Below are 18287 nucleotides of genomic sequence, written 5' to 3'. Positions count from 1 at the left end.
AACCTCACTGCACCTTGTCATTCATATTTTCCCCGTTTGCCACCCTCTGCAGGCGGTGTTCGGAGTACTCAGAGTGATGGAGGGCCTGGAGGCGTTTGACGACATGATGAAGAACTCCAAGGTCAAACCCTGGTACAGACGGATGGAGAGAGCCTCGCTCAACCACGAAGGCCGCACCTGAGTGGAACATGGAGCCTTAAAGACTGAACAGTAATCCTTCCAGGGAGATGGGCAGCAGCAAGATGGCCTGCTTTTATTATGAAAACGGTTAGAGATTCTGCTGGACTCACAATAATTTAAACCTAGCCGCAGACATAGATGTAGATACAGAGATAACATACATGAAACTTCTGTCGGGCGACATCTAATTCTACAATTTAATTTCCAAGCTGCTTTATGGAGAAACACTCAAATCAGCTGTTAAATGACATTTTACTGACACTTGCAGGTGAGATGTGGGAACTGCAATAATTTTCCATTAAATACTGCCTACAGGATTTCTACTTACCATGACCCAAAATATTATGTAATTTGGCATCTGCTTTTATTTCACACACAGTACTGTCTATTGTTTATTTTCCTTCCAAGATCAAATGGTTTAATTTAGTGGTTCTCAACCAAAGACTTTGTCTCAGCAAGGACTCAAGTGTATTGTATTTATGAAAATTAAAACAAGGTACAAATATCTTATTATTTTTGTTCCAGTTTTTGACCATTTTATCATACAAAATTGCAATCCTATCTGTAACTGTAAATACATAAATAAAATCTAATTGGACAGACGAATAAAGGGATAAATTAGAAGTCAAGTATGCAACACTTAAAGTGGACAATGTTTGATCCATATGACTGAGTTCATCATTTATTTCCACATGGTTTTAAATGCAGACACTTTTTAGATCATTGAAGCTTTTTCTCTATTTCAGCCAATGTTTTTCTGTGTAACTGATTCAGGATCAGCTTGACAGCACGGTATCGATAAGCTTATCTGTTGCTGTTCTCTTTGGGGTTCAATTTAATAAAACGTGAAAACTGGTGAGCTGCCAGTTTTAATTTATTTAATATGTAAACTGCAGATCAATTTTCTTAAATTAATTGTATTAAAACCAACTCAATGTGCATAGTTGTAAAACATTGAAAACAGGAAACATGGATTTGTGTTAGAAATTATAAAAACCATTGCAGGATTGTTTCCTGTCCGAGGTAGACTATATATTGGGTCAGTGTACTGAATATTGTAGTTGCAGACACTCACTATGACTCGTGCATGCATGCACGACCACCAAAACAGAAAGATATGGACACAAGGGTTGCGTTTGAATAGTCCATTTAGCTTAGGAACCTTCCTAACCGAGTGAAATGACCCGGAAGTCCCTCAGTGGCAGCCATGATAAGTGCCGTTCGAATTCTCTAGAATGATAGGAAAGGAGGTTTCAAACTTCCTTTATAACCTCCTTCAGCTTAGGAACCACTGGACCTCCCTAACCGAAAGGAGGATCAAATAAAGTCAACATTTCACTGAGCTGTGTGGGGTTTGTTCAAATTGTAAAAGATGTTTGAATGGTGATATACACAGTGATAGGTGTTAAAGACTAACGTTTATAATAAGTACATTTGTATTGATTTTAAGATATTTTCATAGTTCATATAATCATACGTATTGGGATCATTTGTATTAATGTGGACCGGAGGGAGAGGGTGACGAGCATAAGTTTCACTTTCATTTTTTATTTCAATTCCAATTTTGATCATGAAGAATATGTTTCTCTGTTGTTCATAAAGCATAAAGCAACAGCATCAGAGCACGGTGCAGAGTCTCTAGATGAGTCCGTCGTTCTTATTAAACATCCATGTTGTAGTCCGCTATAGAAAACTGTAGTTTCCATAGTTTCCCCACAGCAGCAGACGCACACAATGACGTCCGCTGGTGCATCATAAACACGTCGGATAGTGAAAGTGCATTCGGATTCTCTAAAGTACCGCAGTCTCTTCTCCAAAGTCCTTTTGAATTCTCCTATCCACTATCCCTTAACCCCGTGACGTTTCACTCAGAGGTCAAGGAATAGGAGCTAGGGTTAGGACTTAGGAGCTGATTTTTAAACTATCCGAACGACCAAGATGTGTGCAAATGTATTAAGTATCCTATCCATTTGAACATGATTTAAATGGGGGGTGGACCTAACCTCCTCTTGGGGGTCCCCCGGAAAGATCTTTTTTTTTAATATTGAAGTTAAAAGCATCAATTTGGTGCACTTTGAGAGCAACATTAAGAGATCTATGGATACATCTCTCAACACCCATATGAAACAGAACTGGAAGCAGATTTTCTTTTTCTTTATGGATATTTTACAAATCACTCCCCTTTTAAACTGTATTCTGGTTTATTATAACAACTTTTTTTTACTGTCATATAGTATTTTATATAGTTCAAATTTTTTTATAACTATAATGATCATATAAAGGTGTGCCTTTACCTCACTGAGCTGAGGTTATCAGAGCCTCTCCGCCTTTCAGGAGAGAGCTCTCTAAAGCTCTCCCCCCCCCCCCGCGACCGCTTACACAGTAAATTCCAATGTTAGTAAAAGCTGTATACGTTTTTTGGGAGTTTGATTTATTTTAAATTAACACAAATACAGAATTAAAACCTATAATTGCACACTAAAACCATTATTTCAAAAAAAGAACTTTCACATAAACCTCTGGTTTTTATTGGGGCGGTTCAACTTGATTTGGGGGGGGGCGCCATAGTTTATGGGCACTGTACGCAATTAGGCGTAGTTCTGTTAGTATAAGATAATAAGAGTGTCTTTGTTGATCCAAAATCGGGAAATTGTGTTGTTATTAAAAAAAAACAATTTTCGGCGCCCCCCATTCATTGATACGCCCTTAGCATTCGCCTATACTGCCTATGCCAAGGGCCCAGACCTACCTTGTCTCGCGCCCAGCTCACGGGAGCCAGAGACTCCTCCGGAAGTTCCATTTCGTATAGAGAGGCGAAGTCCCGCCCATCTACTTCCGACCCATGGGACCCCGGAAGCGGAAAATTATACATTGACGTCAATGGAGAGAGAAAAGTCATCTTTCGATCCCGTTTGAATTGTGCCACGAATGACACATATGATGTTTGTCAAATTAAAAGAACATTTTGCAAGTCAAAAAAATAAAAATGTGTCGTAAAACTGTGAAGTTACAATTTTTTTTGTGTGAAACCGCTCAGTGAACTACAGGTCTCTGGTCTCGCACAATACGCGTCACCATCACAAAGATGGCTGTCACGTTAGTAAATTTCACCTGTTTCTTTCAGAATGAGGCGAAAAAGTATAAAACGAGGTGAAAATCACTACAAGTCTGGGCATGTTGAGAGCTGTACATACACGAAAGGGAGCGGTTCTGTAAGAGCCAGCATGCGGGACCGGCTTTACAAGGTTTCAGTGAGTAATATGAGTGCAATGTTTAAGGTTAATGTCAGCTAGCTAACAAGGTACACTAACGTGTTTTGTTTTAGAAACTAGTTTTCTCCTTAAGAACTTTGTGGTGTCTGTGTATGCTGTGGATAACATTAGTGTTCACAAGAACAAGATACATTCCCGTGTTTTGTTTTAGTTGCTCTTCAGATTGAAGCGGCCAGTTCTATATCGACTATATGTGTGATCTCCTTTTTACATCTCGTTGTGTCATTTGAGTTTATTTGCTGTGTGTAGATTCAAGGATTTTGGTTATCTTGTCCAGGGATGCAAACTTGTCACCTTTCGGCGAAATTCTCCGTTTTGAATCCAAAATAGGTCGTTTTTGTGATTCCTGTAGATCTGCAATAAAAATATTTTTTGGGTATGGGAGGGGGTCTGGGACCCGGATTAATGTGCGGCCGCGAGCTTTTTTTATATATATTATAATGAAGCGCGAGCTGTGTGCTCGAGTCTTCCTGCCTGTCGGCTCTGCTCATGATGTATAATAAGCCTCTGCTGCTCGGCGATGATGGTCTAGCTTCAGCAGCTACATTACCTACGGTGCGTTCGTTAATATTAACTGTGCGTCCGGAGTCCCTGTGGCACAGACTGGACCGCTGGTGAACAGCTGTTAGAACGGGCCGTTCAGGTGTTCACAATAGAGCTCCCTGTCGGAGCGGCAGAGCGTGATGTGCACTGAAAAGTTTTTTTTCCCCGTCGCAATATTATCGTTGAGCTAGCTAACTAGCATACATTGTCACTATCTGCTAACGTTAGCTTTAGCCTTCGTTTTCTAATCGTTTTTTTCATAGGCTATAAACAGAGGTGGTATAAGTATATATCTTGTAATTGATTAAAATTAGAAGTACTCAGTTCTTGTACTTGAGTAAAAGTAGAAGTACCAGAGTGTAGGAATACTCTGTTACAGTAAAAGTCCTGCATTCCAAATGTTCCTAAAGTAAAAGTAGAAAAGTATTATTATCAAAATATAGTGAAAGTAGCGACAGTAAAAGTAGTCATTTTGCAGATTGGTCCATTTCAGAATAATATGCTACGTTTTATAATGATTGATCATGAAAGTGTTCTCAAAGCTGGTAAAGGTGCAGCTAGTCTGAATGACTTTGTATACTGCAGGGTAGCTTTTGGATTTACTCCAGGTGGAACTAAAGTCTGATTTAACACTTGATTATATTTCACATCATTCATCCACATCTGTAAAGTAACTAAAGGTATTACATACATGTAGTGGAGTAAAAGTACACCATTTACCTCTGAACTGTAGTGGAGTAGAAGTACAAAGTAGCAAAACATTGAAATGCTTAAGTAAAGTACGAGTATCTCAAAATTGTGCCCAAGTATAGTACTTGTTGAGTTTATGAACTTAGTTACTTTACACCAGTGGCTATAAAGATAGAAAGACTAAGCCTTGCACAGAGGCCTGAAAATACATTTTCAAAATGCTCAACAGTGCTGCCAAAATTATAAACTGACTGCTACACAATTAAAATAAATGCTTTTTATATATTTCTATTAGATGTGACTCTATGGCGTTTCTGTTAATATTAACACTGCTGCTTTAGTTGTTCTGACTGCTAAAATCCTCTGTTATTCCTCATTTTAAAGCCGATATTCTGTGGGGTCAGGGGGCTCGGATCCTTGTCACCTTTTTCATACCTGATGAGTTTGCATCCCTGTTGTCAATTTGTTTGGTTATCTAGGCACAGCTGTGTGTGACTCCCTCTGGTACACTGGTATGTGTTTTCCTAATGTAGAGAGCATTGATTAATTAATAAACTACACACTGACTCTAGATCATGACCAAATCCTTATTTTTTGATCAAATGTTTTTCAAAAAAATGTATTGTATATTATATAACAGCTGCAAATCACAGACCGGAGTCTCTGCTACTGTGGACCACGAAGGAGGGGATCATCATCCCCATCCCCAAAGACCCTGCATGGCATGGAAATCTCCTCCTCCTGGAACAATTCTACACCCAGCATATGCTCCCTGTGTTGGCCAGTAGAGAGGAGGACATTTAAATAAACATACTCTTAACACCCTCGGACTCTGCGTTGTGTTTCGTATGTGTGATGGGGTGTTATGCAGAGGGGAGGAAAACAGGACACAGCAGATTGGGATTGTGGTGGAGATGCTGAGCAGTTATTTAATTGTTGCGTGTAATTATTATTATACTGTGTGCTTCTTAGTTATTCCATCTTTTGCTGTAACATGGATCTGTATGTAACTCTATATTTAATTGTTATCTACCACACTTCCTTCTACATCATACACCATCATTATACATGATGGTGTATATAGGATATGTATTTATTTGTATACATATCTAAATTGTATAATTTTATTTTTCGTATTTGGGATTTCTCTTTTGTCCACTCAAATACACTTGGCCCTTTCTCTTTTCCATGTGGAAAATGGCAGCTGCATATTCTGCTTTTCTCATCTGCTCCCTGTCTGCTCATCTACGATGAGAAAATTATATAATTAATTACTAATAATCATTTAAACCTGTTATTACCAATATTTCACAAATTCTTCATGTAAACTTAAGAGCACAGCTGTATGTTGAGTATGTCAGCTTTGCTTGGTTCATCTTACTGGGGGGGGGGGGGGCTGCTACATGGATGTCGGTGCAGTCCACAATAATTTTGCAGCTGAAGGCAGAATGAATTTATTATTGACTCAGAATGAAGCACAACTTCATGTCATACAATACATTGACGTTATTTGTAATTGTGTAAAAAAAATATGAGCATTGATTAGCAAGCAGGAACAGAGAATGGTGATGGATGGAGCTGGGAAGAGAGAAGAATAAAGAAAACAGATCAACTTTATTATCGGATATTAAAAATTCAATTTCAAAACAAGTTGCCGCTCCTACAGTTTTCTAGTGTGTAAAGATGATTTCACATGACCAATGCAAAATATCACACTCAATACATGTGTGTCTCTGAGGGGTGCATTGTGCCTTTGATGTAAATAAATAATATACCATAACCAAATACTATTACGTACAGTGGAAATCAGGTTACCAGAGCAGGTCAGACCAGTGTGCATGTTCCTCAGGGTCTCAGCAGTTACAGGTGAGGTAAAGAAAATAAAAGAGAAAAAGGTCAGTAACAACACTTTAAAGTAACAACACTGAATAATTATCTCTTTTAATAATTTTCTCTCAGTAATCACTCAACTACTGTCTTTCCAACAAACAGATTGACTCACTCTCACTATCATCACAATGAAACACGTCCAGAAGAATGTCATGCAAAGCTGCCTGCCTTCCTTCCTTCGACTCTCCCTGAACTGCCTGATCTTTTAATGGTCAATGTTAACCATTTGTGCAGATAGCATTAAGTAGAAAAGATCGCTGATACTAATGTGGCGTTAGCCTACCTCCCGCCCCCTTAGCACCTGGTGGAGGGGGCGATATGCTACTCTTCAAATGTTTCACAAAATACTTACCATCATGACTACTCTTACTGTTTAACATTTTGGTTTACTTCATGTTAAGGCTAATACAAATGACAAGGCTAAGTAATGTAATGTAATATAATGCTAACTAACATGCTCGCTACTAGCTAGGTAGCTAACTTGACTATGTTCCATGCAAAACATGTATATTACCTGATATGTTTGGTCCAACGACTCCTGGTCCTTTCATCAGACGGGAAGCGATAGAACGAGCAAGTGGTATGATCTCTTTTGTGATTACAACCTCGTACAAAGCACACAGGCATCTTGTAAAAGTGAATTTATTGGAGCAATCTCTTATATTTATTGGAGGGAATAAATCAGTCTTCTTCTTCCTCTTTGCTTTGCGAGTCACAACCAGTCTTGGAGCATTATCGCCTATGACATCACTTACGCGACCCAGAATGCATTTGGGATTTGTAGTCTTTCTAGTTGCGTATTATTCATAGTCTTATATTTCAGCATTTTTACGACAAACTGTGACTTTTTTTGCATGGAAATGATTGTTTAAGATTGACAAACATCATATGTGTCATTCGTGGCACAATTCAAACGGGATCAAAAGATAACTTTTCTCTCTCCATTGACTTCAATGTATAATTTTCCGCTTCCGGGGTCCCATGGAGGCTCCCGGAAGGGGAGGGACTTCGCCTCTCTATAGGCTTTGCCCTCTAAGGCTATCGCTATTGGGTAATCCCCTGCGCACCCGCGCAGCACTGAAAACACTTGTAGTCCATACCCACCTGCGAGGTGGGGCCATGGATGTATAATAAGTGGTGCCCCACCTTCTGACACACTTCCGGTATAAATAGGAAGGAGGGACAATCTGCTCCCTCTTTTCTTCAGCACCCCGGTACTGAAGCGCTGTAGAGACACTAAAGAGTTAAGGCTCTTTTAAGAGCCACCTCGAAAAAGATCCTTAAACATGAGTACACAGGTTTGTGTTATGGCGCATTTCCACTGCAGGGCCTCGTACGGTATAGTTAGGCCAGGCTCACTTTATGCTGCGTTTCCATTACAGTTTAGGAACTGGGATAGTAACTAATAGTAACGCATAATAGTGCGAAACAAAAAACCAACATCAGCCGTTAGCTGTTAGCACTCAGAGCTCACAGCTCCTGTTACGTCCCAACTAGGGGAAGAGGAATGCAACACACACCAGTATGGAATTGGTATTAATTATAAGTGTTTATTTAAAACAGCTGTGAACAAAATAGCAGGCAAACAGCCTGAAACAAACAAAAGGAGCCAAAAGGGCACAGGTTGACAAATAACCAACTAAAGGAGGACTCTAAAAAGGGAGTCTAAAGACATACAGGGAAAATAAATACTATACTAAATAAAGAACAGAACAAAACCTCACTCTAAAAGTGGTACAACTAACACAGAGAATCTATACAACACCACAACTAAACTACAGGCAACCGTCACCGAATCCTAAACTATTCTAAACACTAACTAAGCTACTCTACACTCTAACTAACCACACAAGTTTAACCCCAGAACAGAGAGCAAGTAGCGAGAGGCATCTGTCCACTTACAGAGCCTCCAGAATGAGGATTGTCCCCAAGCTTTGTAGTCATCTCCAGCAGGTGTGCGCCGGCTGTGCGCTGCGATTGGAGTGCGTCGGACCCGGCGTGCTCCAATCGCAATCTTCAGGAGGCGGACCAGGAGATGGGAGCCAATACCGGGAGGGCAACCGCACAGCTCATTTACATAGAACACACAGCTGAAAACACTCAGACGATCAGGAAGGCAGCAGCCGTAACAGCTCCTCATACTGTGTTCAGAAACTGGACAAAAGTTAAACAAGTACAAACCACAGACTGTCTGTGTCATGGCGAATACAGTCGCTGGTTTATTTATGTCTGTAGGCCGTTGTTGTAAGTGTGGACGGTCGGAGCGTATACAACGTTAGCCTTAGCCGATCTCCATTCAGAAAATACGCATTTTAAAAGGTTTTTCGCCTGCCGTCTTGTCTGCAGACTTGTCAAAGCATTCATTCATGGTTTTTACTAACCGGTATCAGTATGTTGTTACTTCGGCATCATTTTGAAACGTGTATTACAATTAAATCACAGTCAAATATGTTCATTTTGTTGTAGTTGCCAGCGATTCTCTCATTCGTTTAGCATATTCAACCTGGGTGTTCGCCTGTATTTTGGAGAGCCAGAAAAACTGTGAAACAGTACCCGCTATCCGGAACTACGCCTAGTGGAAACGCAACCAAAAACGGTACGCTTAAACCGTCGTCCGCCAGACTGACCGGATGCACCAGTGTGCCTTCCAGGCGTCTGCAGCGGCGAACAACATCGCTCTGCTGTCTCACTCCATAGTGAGACTATCAGAGCATGCCCTCCGAGGCTTCGGAGGAGATAGGCAAGGCTGCCAGCACGGCACTCACCCTGTGGGCATCCGTCGCCGTCTCCACGGCGAGGATTGCGGCGTGGGCGACGCAGATTCAGCGGTACCTCTGGCTGCAGCAGGGGGCTATAGAGCTCCTGCGGTCACGTGACTTTTGGTTATCAGCCACCATTTTGGCAGTAAACATGACGACCGGCGCCAGCGTTTTCCTACCGTGCGAGTATACATCTCATTTTAATTCAAGTGAAATTCGGCTTTATAGTACAAAATTAGAAAGATTAAATATAAGCAACCCATATAATGCACCCGGTGTGCTTTTCAAGAGCATAACCTCCTGCTCTGAAGACGATGTACCCGACTTGCGCTACGCGGACATCCACAGCTATCTTGTAAGCTTTCCATCAGTGTACTCAGGAGACTCCCTCAGAGCTTACAAAAGCTTGGAGGCTTACAAATGGTGTCAGTCCGGCTTCGTAAACAACATTCAACTGTGGAGTCTTACATCCAAAAACTTCGGCATCATCACTGCAAGGGTAAGTATTAAATTATTCCAGTTTGATAGGCAGTGTCACGTTAGCATTGTTTGTTTATTAGCTTGTCTAGCTACGGCAGTGTCACGTTAGCATGTTTGTTTATTAGCTTGGATAGCTACTGCAGTGCGTCTGAAACTAGTTTGTATTTTTGAACGTACTCAACCAAAGTGGCTGGCGTTTTTAACCTTTATTTATCTATTTTTGAATTTCATATATAGGTTAATCACTCCCAAAGGCTTAATGAAAGTCAACTAAAGCCATGGGTGGTGGTCAGGAACGACGGTGTTGTGCTGGGAGCCCACTGCAACTGCACAGCGGGACTCGGGGAGAGCTGCTCTCCCCGAGTCCCGAGGAATATTTTCAACACGGGTTTGTTTACCACTAGCTTGCTACAAGCTAACTGGCTAGGCTGCACCAGAGCCACACTTGTTGAGTTAAAAAGGGACATCACAGAGTCCGTTAGCTATAATAACTGGGTGCTAGATTCTACTTCGGTAAAAATTAAACTGACCAGAAACTTTTTGTAGCATTGTACTGTATTCCTTCACCCACCTGATATGAAGTGATCACTGCATAAGCGAAAGCAAACGGCCGGGGGTTCCCATCTTTCAGTCTTGTTCAGACGGCTCCTGGCTCTTTTAATCGCTGCGATCCACTTTTCCCTCCTCTCCGCGTCTTTTGGAATGCGATAATAAGATACACCTTTCTTCTTCCCACGCCTATTTGTGCAACCTGGTGCACAGCAGTTATCCACCATCCTCGACAGTCTGCCAGTGCCTGCCAATGAATTTACTGACGCGATTACTGCCAAAATGGCTGCCCCCTTCGTTTCTCGTCACGTGACCAGCATATGTGACATCATCCGCAGGAGCTCTATACCAGAATCTGTCCGGACGGGCTGTTTAGGCCTCTTTTTCCCAGGCCATGGTGGAGTCGATGAAGTCTGCCTCGCAGAAGGCGGACGACATCAGAGGGCATGTCAGGTGGCTTCAGCCTGCCGAGTGTCCCCAGTTCGGGCAACGGCGGTGACGTCAGGGTCGCCCTTTGGCGGCTGCGGGGGCCCCGTCCCAGGTCTCCGCACCCCCATCGGTTCAGAGACAAGGTCTCCTGGCAACGAGTCGGAGGGGATCAAAACACCCCTGCTCCCGGTCTGCTCCTCCGCGAGAATCTCAGAGGAAGCAGAGCAGGAAAATTACATGCTGGGGGGGGATATGTGAATGTCATCAGCTGCAGCTGTTTCTCACATGTCCCCCGCACGGTGCAAGCCGTTTTTATTTGAGGGATGTCCCCCTTTTTTTCCCTCTCTGACACACTCTGTATTGTGTTCTGTCAGAGTGAGTAATATCGGGGACCTCAGCTGTGCGCCCTTTCTCCTGCCTGTTTGCACTCAGAGAGCGGCCCTTTGTTTCCCTCTTATGGGAGCAGTGATGCAAACTTGTCACCTTTTGGCGAAATTCGCCGTTTTGAATCCAAAATAGGTCGTTTGTGTGATTCATGTAGATCTGCAATAAAAATATTTTTGGGGTATGGGGGGGTCTGGGACCCGGAGTAATCTGCGGCCGTGAGCTGTTATGTGCCATCATGACACGCATGGTGTTCTTTTTTTATAATGAAGTGCGAGCTGTGTGTTCGAGTCTTCCTGCCTGTCGGCTCTGCTCATGGATGTATAATAAGACTCTGCTGCTCCGAGATGATGGTCTAGCTTCAGCAGCTACATTACCTACTGTACGGGTGCGTTCGTTAATATTAACTGTGCGTCCGGAGTCACTGTGGCACAGACTGGACCGCTGGTGAACAGCTGTTAGAACGGGCCGTTCAGATGTTCAGAGCAGAGCTCCTTGTCGGAGCGGCAGAGCGTGATGTGAACTGAAAAGTTTTTCTGTGGCAATATTATTTAAGGAATCGTTGAGCTAGCTAGCTAGCATACATTGTCACTAATAGTTTTTTTCATAGGCTATAAACAGAAATGGTATAAATATATTGTACTTGAGTAAAAGTAGAAGCACTCAGATCTTGTACTAGACTAAAAGTAGAAGTACTCAGATCTTGTACTAGAGTAAAAGTACAAGTACTCAGGTCTTGTACTAGAGTAAAAGTAGAAGCACACAGATCTTGAACTAGAGTAAAAGTACAAGTACTCAGATCTTGTACTTGAGTAAAAGTAGAAGCACTCAGATCTTGTACTTGAGTAAAAGTAGAAGCACACAGATCTTGTACGAGAGTAAAAGTAGAAGTACTCAGGTCTTGTACTTGAGTAAAAGTAGAAGTACTCAGATCTTGTACTTGAGTAAAAGTAATAGTACCAGAGTGTAGGAATACTCTGTTACAGTAAACGTCCTGCAATCAAAATGTTCCTCAAGTAAAAGTAGAAAAGTATTATCATCAAAATATAGTTAAAGTAGTCATTGTGCAGATTGGTCCATTTCAGAATAATATATGATATGTTTTATAATGATTGATCATGAAAGTGTTCTCAAAGCTGGTAAAGGTGCAGCTAGTTTGAATTACTTTGTATACTAAAGGGTAGCTTGTGGATTTACTCCAGGTGGAACTAAAGTCTTATTTAACACTTGATTATATTTCACATCATTCATCCACATCTGTAAAGTAACTAAAGGTATTAAATACATGTAGGGGAGTAGAAGTACACCATGTACCTCTGAACTGTAGTGGAGTAGAAGAACAAAGTAGCAAAACATTGAAATACTTAAATAAAGTACAAGTATCTCAAAATTGTGCCCAAGTATTAGTACTTGTTGAGTTTATGAACGTAGTTACTTTACACCATGTGGCTATAAAGATAGAAAGACTAAGCCTTGCACAGAGGCATGAAAATACATTTTCAAAATGCTCGACAGTGCTGCCAAAATTATAAACTGACTGCAACACAATTAAAGTAAATGCTTTTAATTTCTATTAGATGTGACTCTTTGGCGTTTCTGTTATTATTAGCACTGCTGCTTTAGTTGTTCTGACTGCTAAAATCCTCTGTTATTCCTCATTTTAATGCCGATATTCCGTGGGGTGGGGGAGCCGGGGGCTCGGATCCTTGTCACCTTTTTCATACCTGATGAGTTTGCATCCCTGGGAGGGATGTTTCCTTTTCCTCTCTCTGTACAGAGTGTCTTGTCAGAATGAATGATATCGGGGACTCAGCTGAGCGCCCTCTCGCCTGTCGGCTGTTTCTCACATGTCCTCTGTCCCATATGTGCCTCCTACACACGTCAATGAGCCCACGAGTGCCGTTCAGCAGACAGCACTGCACACACCTCCACTGATCCCTCAGTGGGTTTGAGCGTGAATGCGCCTCAATGTCTGTTTTACGAGCCTTCTCCTAAACTGCAACATAATGAGAGCCTGTGTGAAAAGCAGCGTGTGGAGGCCCCCTCGCAGCCTTTTCAGTCCGGGCCCCCCCGTGGGTCGCTTCACGGGACAACGGCGGCGAGGGCGATGGCGTGGCTAGTCACCATGACTACCACAGATAATTGAGAGCATGTACGCCCGCTCTCAGGGCATTACTCAGAGTGGCTGCGCGCGTGTTCGATGGAGAGATGGATGAGCAGGCTGATCAGCAGAGTGTACACTCTGCAGTACGCCTCTCTCCCCCCCCCCCCCCCCCCCCCCCCCCCCCCCCCCGCCACCCCCGCAGTTCGATGGGATACAGGAAACAATCCTGTCATCCCAGGGACAGTGTCATGCGCTCCATTCAGAGCTGCAGGAACTCCTGTTGAAAAAGGCAATTTCCAGGGTTCCTCAAAGGGAGGAAAATCAGGGGTGTTTTACTCCCGTTATTTTCTAAATCCCGAAAAAGACCCATCCTCGATCTGTCAGTATTCCACATGCTGACGATCAAACAGTTGCTGGAATGTGGTCAACGGGTGCTGGAATGTGTTCACTAGGACGACTTCACTTGGTTTACTTCCATAGACCTGAAGGATGCATACTTCCACGTACCCATCATCCCGAAACACAGGAAATGTCTGCGTTTCTCATTTCAGGGAATATCGTACCAGACAATCGTCTGCCGTTCAGATATTCCCTGGCTCCTCGCACTTTTTCAAAGTGTCTAGAGAAGGCTGGAGCCGCTACACAGAGGAGGGATGAGAGTGTGGTTTTATCTGGACGACCTGCTATTGTGGGCTCGCTCCAGGGAGGAAGTCGCTTTACAGACGGTACATCTCGTATTGCACCTGTCAAGCCTGGGTTTCAGAATAAATTGGAAGAAAGCTGTCCTCTTCCCTCCCAGACAATGATTTATCTGGGAGTGGAATTAAACTCAGCCAGCATGAGAGCGCGGCTCTCGCAGAGAGTGGAGAAGCTGACAGCTCTCTTCCGGCGTGTCACAACCCACACAGCTCTCTCCGTGACGCAGCTGCTCTGCCTTGACGTCAGCTGGTCACGTGATTATACCCCTTGCCCTGGGTCTCTTCCAACAGGGGGACTCCAGATGTGGTTCATTCGCTGCAGAAGCCTGCTGTTTTTAACCTATTGGTTTATAAACTGCAGAGCTCGCGGTATTCCTCTGTCCCAGATAGGCCTCCTACACACGGTCATAACCCACGAGCACCGTTATAACGCCTCGTGTGGACAGCATGCACACACCTCTCATCCCCTGGGCGTGTACGCGCCTCATGATGAGAGACGGAGTGAAATGCAGCGTGTGGAAACTCCCTCGCAGCCCTTTTGCCTCACGGGCAGCGGCGGTGATGGCGTGGCTCGTCACCATGACGACCATTACGGCACATCACAGAGAAGCCTCTCCCCCCAGCAGTTCCATGGGATACAAGAAACACTCCTGTCATCCCAGGAACAGTGTCTTGCGCGTTTTTTACTCCGCTATTTTTCTAAATCTCGGAAAAAAACGGGGGAGTCGCCCCGTTGCTTTACAATCAATGTGTTGATTCGTACAGACAACAGGCCACGGCTATGGAAGCAGCCTACCTCAATCGCCAGGGAGGAGTACGATCTGCGCAGCTTCTGAACGCAGCCAGGCGGCTGCTGTTCTGGGCGCGCACACACGTTGCTCTCATCAGAGCAATGTATATTCCGGGCGAATTGAACAGAGGGACTCGCAGAGCGCAGCAGCCGTGTTATGCAAGGAGTACGGAGACTCAGACCTGTGTCACGCGCACTGGCGCCTCAGTGGGATTTGGCTTTGGTGTTACGCGCACTGAGCAAAGCCCCATTTGAACCTTTAGACCAGGTTCCCCTTAAACTGTTACTGTTGTCAGCCAAAGTAGTATTACTTTTGGCTCTATCAGCGAAAAGGGTCAGTGATTTGTCTGCTCTCTCTGTGGCTCCGTCAGGCCTCCGGATCCAAGGAGATGGCAGTTCAGCTGTTTTACGCCCTGACCCGGCTTTTATGCCAAAGGTTAGGGCGTTAGGGTCATGAGTGATCACCTTGGATGGCTTCTTTCCCACTCCTCACAGGTCGGAGGAAGAAGCCGCGTCTCATCTCCTCTGTCCTGTGCGCGCGCTGTCCTGCTAGTGGCGCGCACGGCTGCCTTGCGCCATTCTCAGTGCCTGTTTGTGCACTATAGAGAGCGCTCGATCGGGCAGCCTCTGTCTGCACAACGGCTGTCACACTGGCTGTGTGAAGCTGTGTCACAGGCATGTCTCCTGATGGGGTGGAGCCCCCGGAGAACATCAATGAGCACTCCACCAGAGGAATGTCCTCCTCCACGGCTTTGCACGGAGGAATGTCAGTGGAAGACATTTGCACTGCTGCATCTTGGTCTTCCCCTGTTCATTTATTCAATTGTATTTAAGGGATGTCTCCCATTCCTCTCTGACACACCCTGTACGGAGTGTCTTGTCAGAGTGAGTGACGTCAGGGATCCAGCTGTGCGCCTCTCGGCACGCGGAGAGCGGCCCTTTTCTTTCTTATGAGAGGGATGTTTCCTTTTTTTTTCCTCTGACACATTTTTGGTACGGAGTGTCTTGTCAGAGTGAGTGGCGTCAGGGATCCAGCTGGGCGCTCTCCTGTCTGACACGCAGAGAGCTGCTGTTCCCCTTCTATGATCGCTGGGCAAGGTGAGACCTTCGTCTCCACTTTCTCACAGCGGCTGGGTATGTATTGTTCCCAGCCTTCATCCCGTCAGGGAAGATAGGCATGTTTTGCTATGTTCCAGGGACGGTGATGCGCCATTACGCATGGCACAACAGGCATGGGGTGTTATTGAGCAGGTGTGTCTGTGCTTCTAGTGCCGGGCGGACCCAGTGGGGCGCAGACTACATCATGCTTCGCCCCTAACCCAATAGCGATAGCCTTAGAGGGCGAAGCCATATACGAAATAGAACTGTAGTTACCTACTGTAACCCCAGCTTCTATGAGTAAATGGCGCAGCCCTCTAATGCTGGGCCCCACTGGCTCTACGAATAGCTGAAGAAAAGTTATTTTGTATGGGAGCAGATTGCCGGGCCTCCTTCCTATTTATACCGGAAGGAGGCCCGAGGGCGGGGCCCACCTTGCGGGTGGGCGTGGACTACAAGTGTTTCAGTGCTGCGCGGGTGCGCAGGGGGATTACCCAATAGCGATAGCCTTAGAGGGCTGTGCCATTTACTCATAGAAGCTGGGGTTACAGTAGGTAACCTCAGTTATTCTTCTATGCTTATTGAATGGCAACAACTTCAATGTCGCAGTGCCACGGTGAACTAACATGCAATATAGGACTGTCTCAGAAAATTAGAATATTGTGATAAAGTTCTTTATTTTCTGTAATGCAATTAAAAAAACAAAAATGTCATACATTCTGGATTCATTACAAATCAACTGAAATATTGCAAGCCTTTTATTATTTTAATATTGCTGATTATGGCATACAGCTTAAGAAAACTCAAAAATCCTATCTCAAAAAATTAGAATAGTTCCTCAGACCAAGTAAAAAAAAAAGATTTATAACAGCAAAACACAATCAAACATTTGAAAATGTCCATTAATGCACTCAGTACTTGGTTGGGAATCCTTTTGCACGGATTACTGCATCAATGCGGCGTGGCATGGAGGCAATCAGCCTGTGGCATTGCTGAGGTGTTATGGATGCCCAGGATGCTTCAATAGCGGCCTTTAGCTCATTAGCATTGTTGGGTCTGGTGTCTTTCAGCTTCTTCTTCACAATACCCCACATATTCTCTATGGGGTTCAGGTCAGGGGAATTTGCAGGCCAATCGAGGACAGTAATGCCATGGTCAGTACACCAGTTACTGGTGGTTTTGGCACTGTGGGCAGGTGCCAGATCATGCTGGAAAATGAATTCCTCATCTCCATAGAGCTTTTCAGCAGACGGAAGCATGTAGTGCTCTAAAATCTCTTGGTACACAGCTGCATTTACTCTGGGCTTGATGAAACACAGTGGACCAACACCAGCAGCTGACATGGCTCCCCAAACCATCGCTGACTGTGGGAACTTCACACTGGATTTCAAGCAACTTGGATTTTGCTCCTCTCCAGCCTTTCTCCAGACTCTGGCGACTTGACTTCCAAATGAAATACAAAACTTGCTTTCGTCTGAAAAGAGGACTTTGGACCACTGTGCAACTGTCCAGTGCTTCTTTTCCTTAGCCCAAGTCAGACGCCTCTTCCGTTGTCTTGAGTTCAGAAGTGGCTTGACCATGGGAATACGGCTATTGTAGCCCATTTCCCGGACACGTCTGTGAACAGTGACTTTTGATACCTGGACTCCAGCTTCAGTCCACTGTCTTTGAAGCTCCCCCAAATTCTGGAAGCGACTCTTCTTCACAATGCTGTTAAGGCTGCGGTCATCTCTCTTGGTTGTGCAGCGTTTCCTGCCACATTTCCCCCTTCCAACAGACTTTTTGTGGATGTGCTTTGAAACTGCACTCTGGGAACAGCTTGCTCTTTGAGAAATTTCTTTTTGTGTCTTACCCTCCTGATGGAGGGTGTCAATGACGGTCCTCTGGACAGCAGTCAGATCAGCAGTCTTCCCCATACTTGTGATTTAGTTTACTGAACCAAGCTGAGTGTTTTTCAAGGCTCAGGAAACCCTTGCAGGTGTTTCGAGTTAATTAGACGATTCAAGTGATTCGTTGAACACCCTACTAGTATACTTTTTCATGATATTCTAATATTTAGAGATAGGATATTTGAGTTTTCTTAAGCTGTATGCCATAATCAGCAATATTAAAATAATAAAAGGCTTGCAATATTTCAGTTGATTTGTAATGAATCCAGAATGTATGACATTTTTGTTTTTTTAATTGCATTACAGAAAAAAAAGAACTTTATCACAATATTCTAATTTTCTGAGACAGTCCTGTATATGACCTTACAACATCCACTTCCCCTCAAGCAGGTTGTATACAGTACATCAACAGGAACATTGTAACACTGTAACATTTTTTTTTATTAAACCTAACAGGTGACTCACAACAGTATTATCAATCAATCAATGTTTATTTATATAGCCCAATATCACAAATGTTACATTTGTCTCA

The sequence above is a fragment of the Notothenia rossii genome, assembly GCF_949606895.1.
Source record: "Notothenia rossii genome assembly, chromosome: 6".
In the NCBI taxonomy this organism is placed as follows: domain Eukaryota; kingdom Metazoa; phylum Chordata; class Actinopteri; order Perciformes; family Nototheniidae; genus Notothenia; species Notothenia rossii.
The sequence above is the reverse complement of the archived record's forward strand: the minus strand, read 5'-3'. Positions refer to the sequence as shown.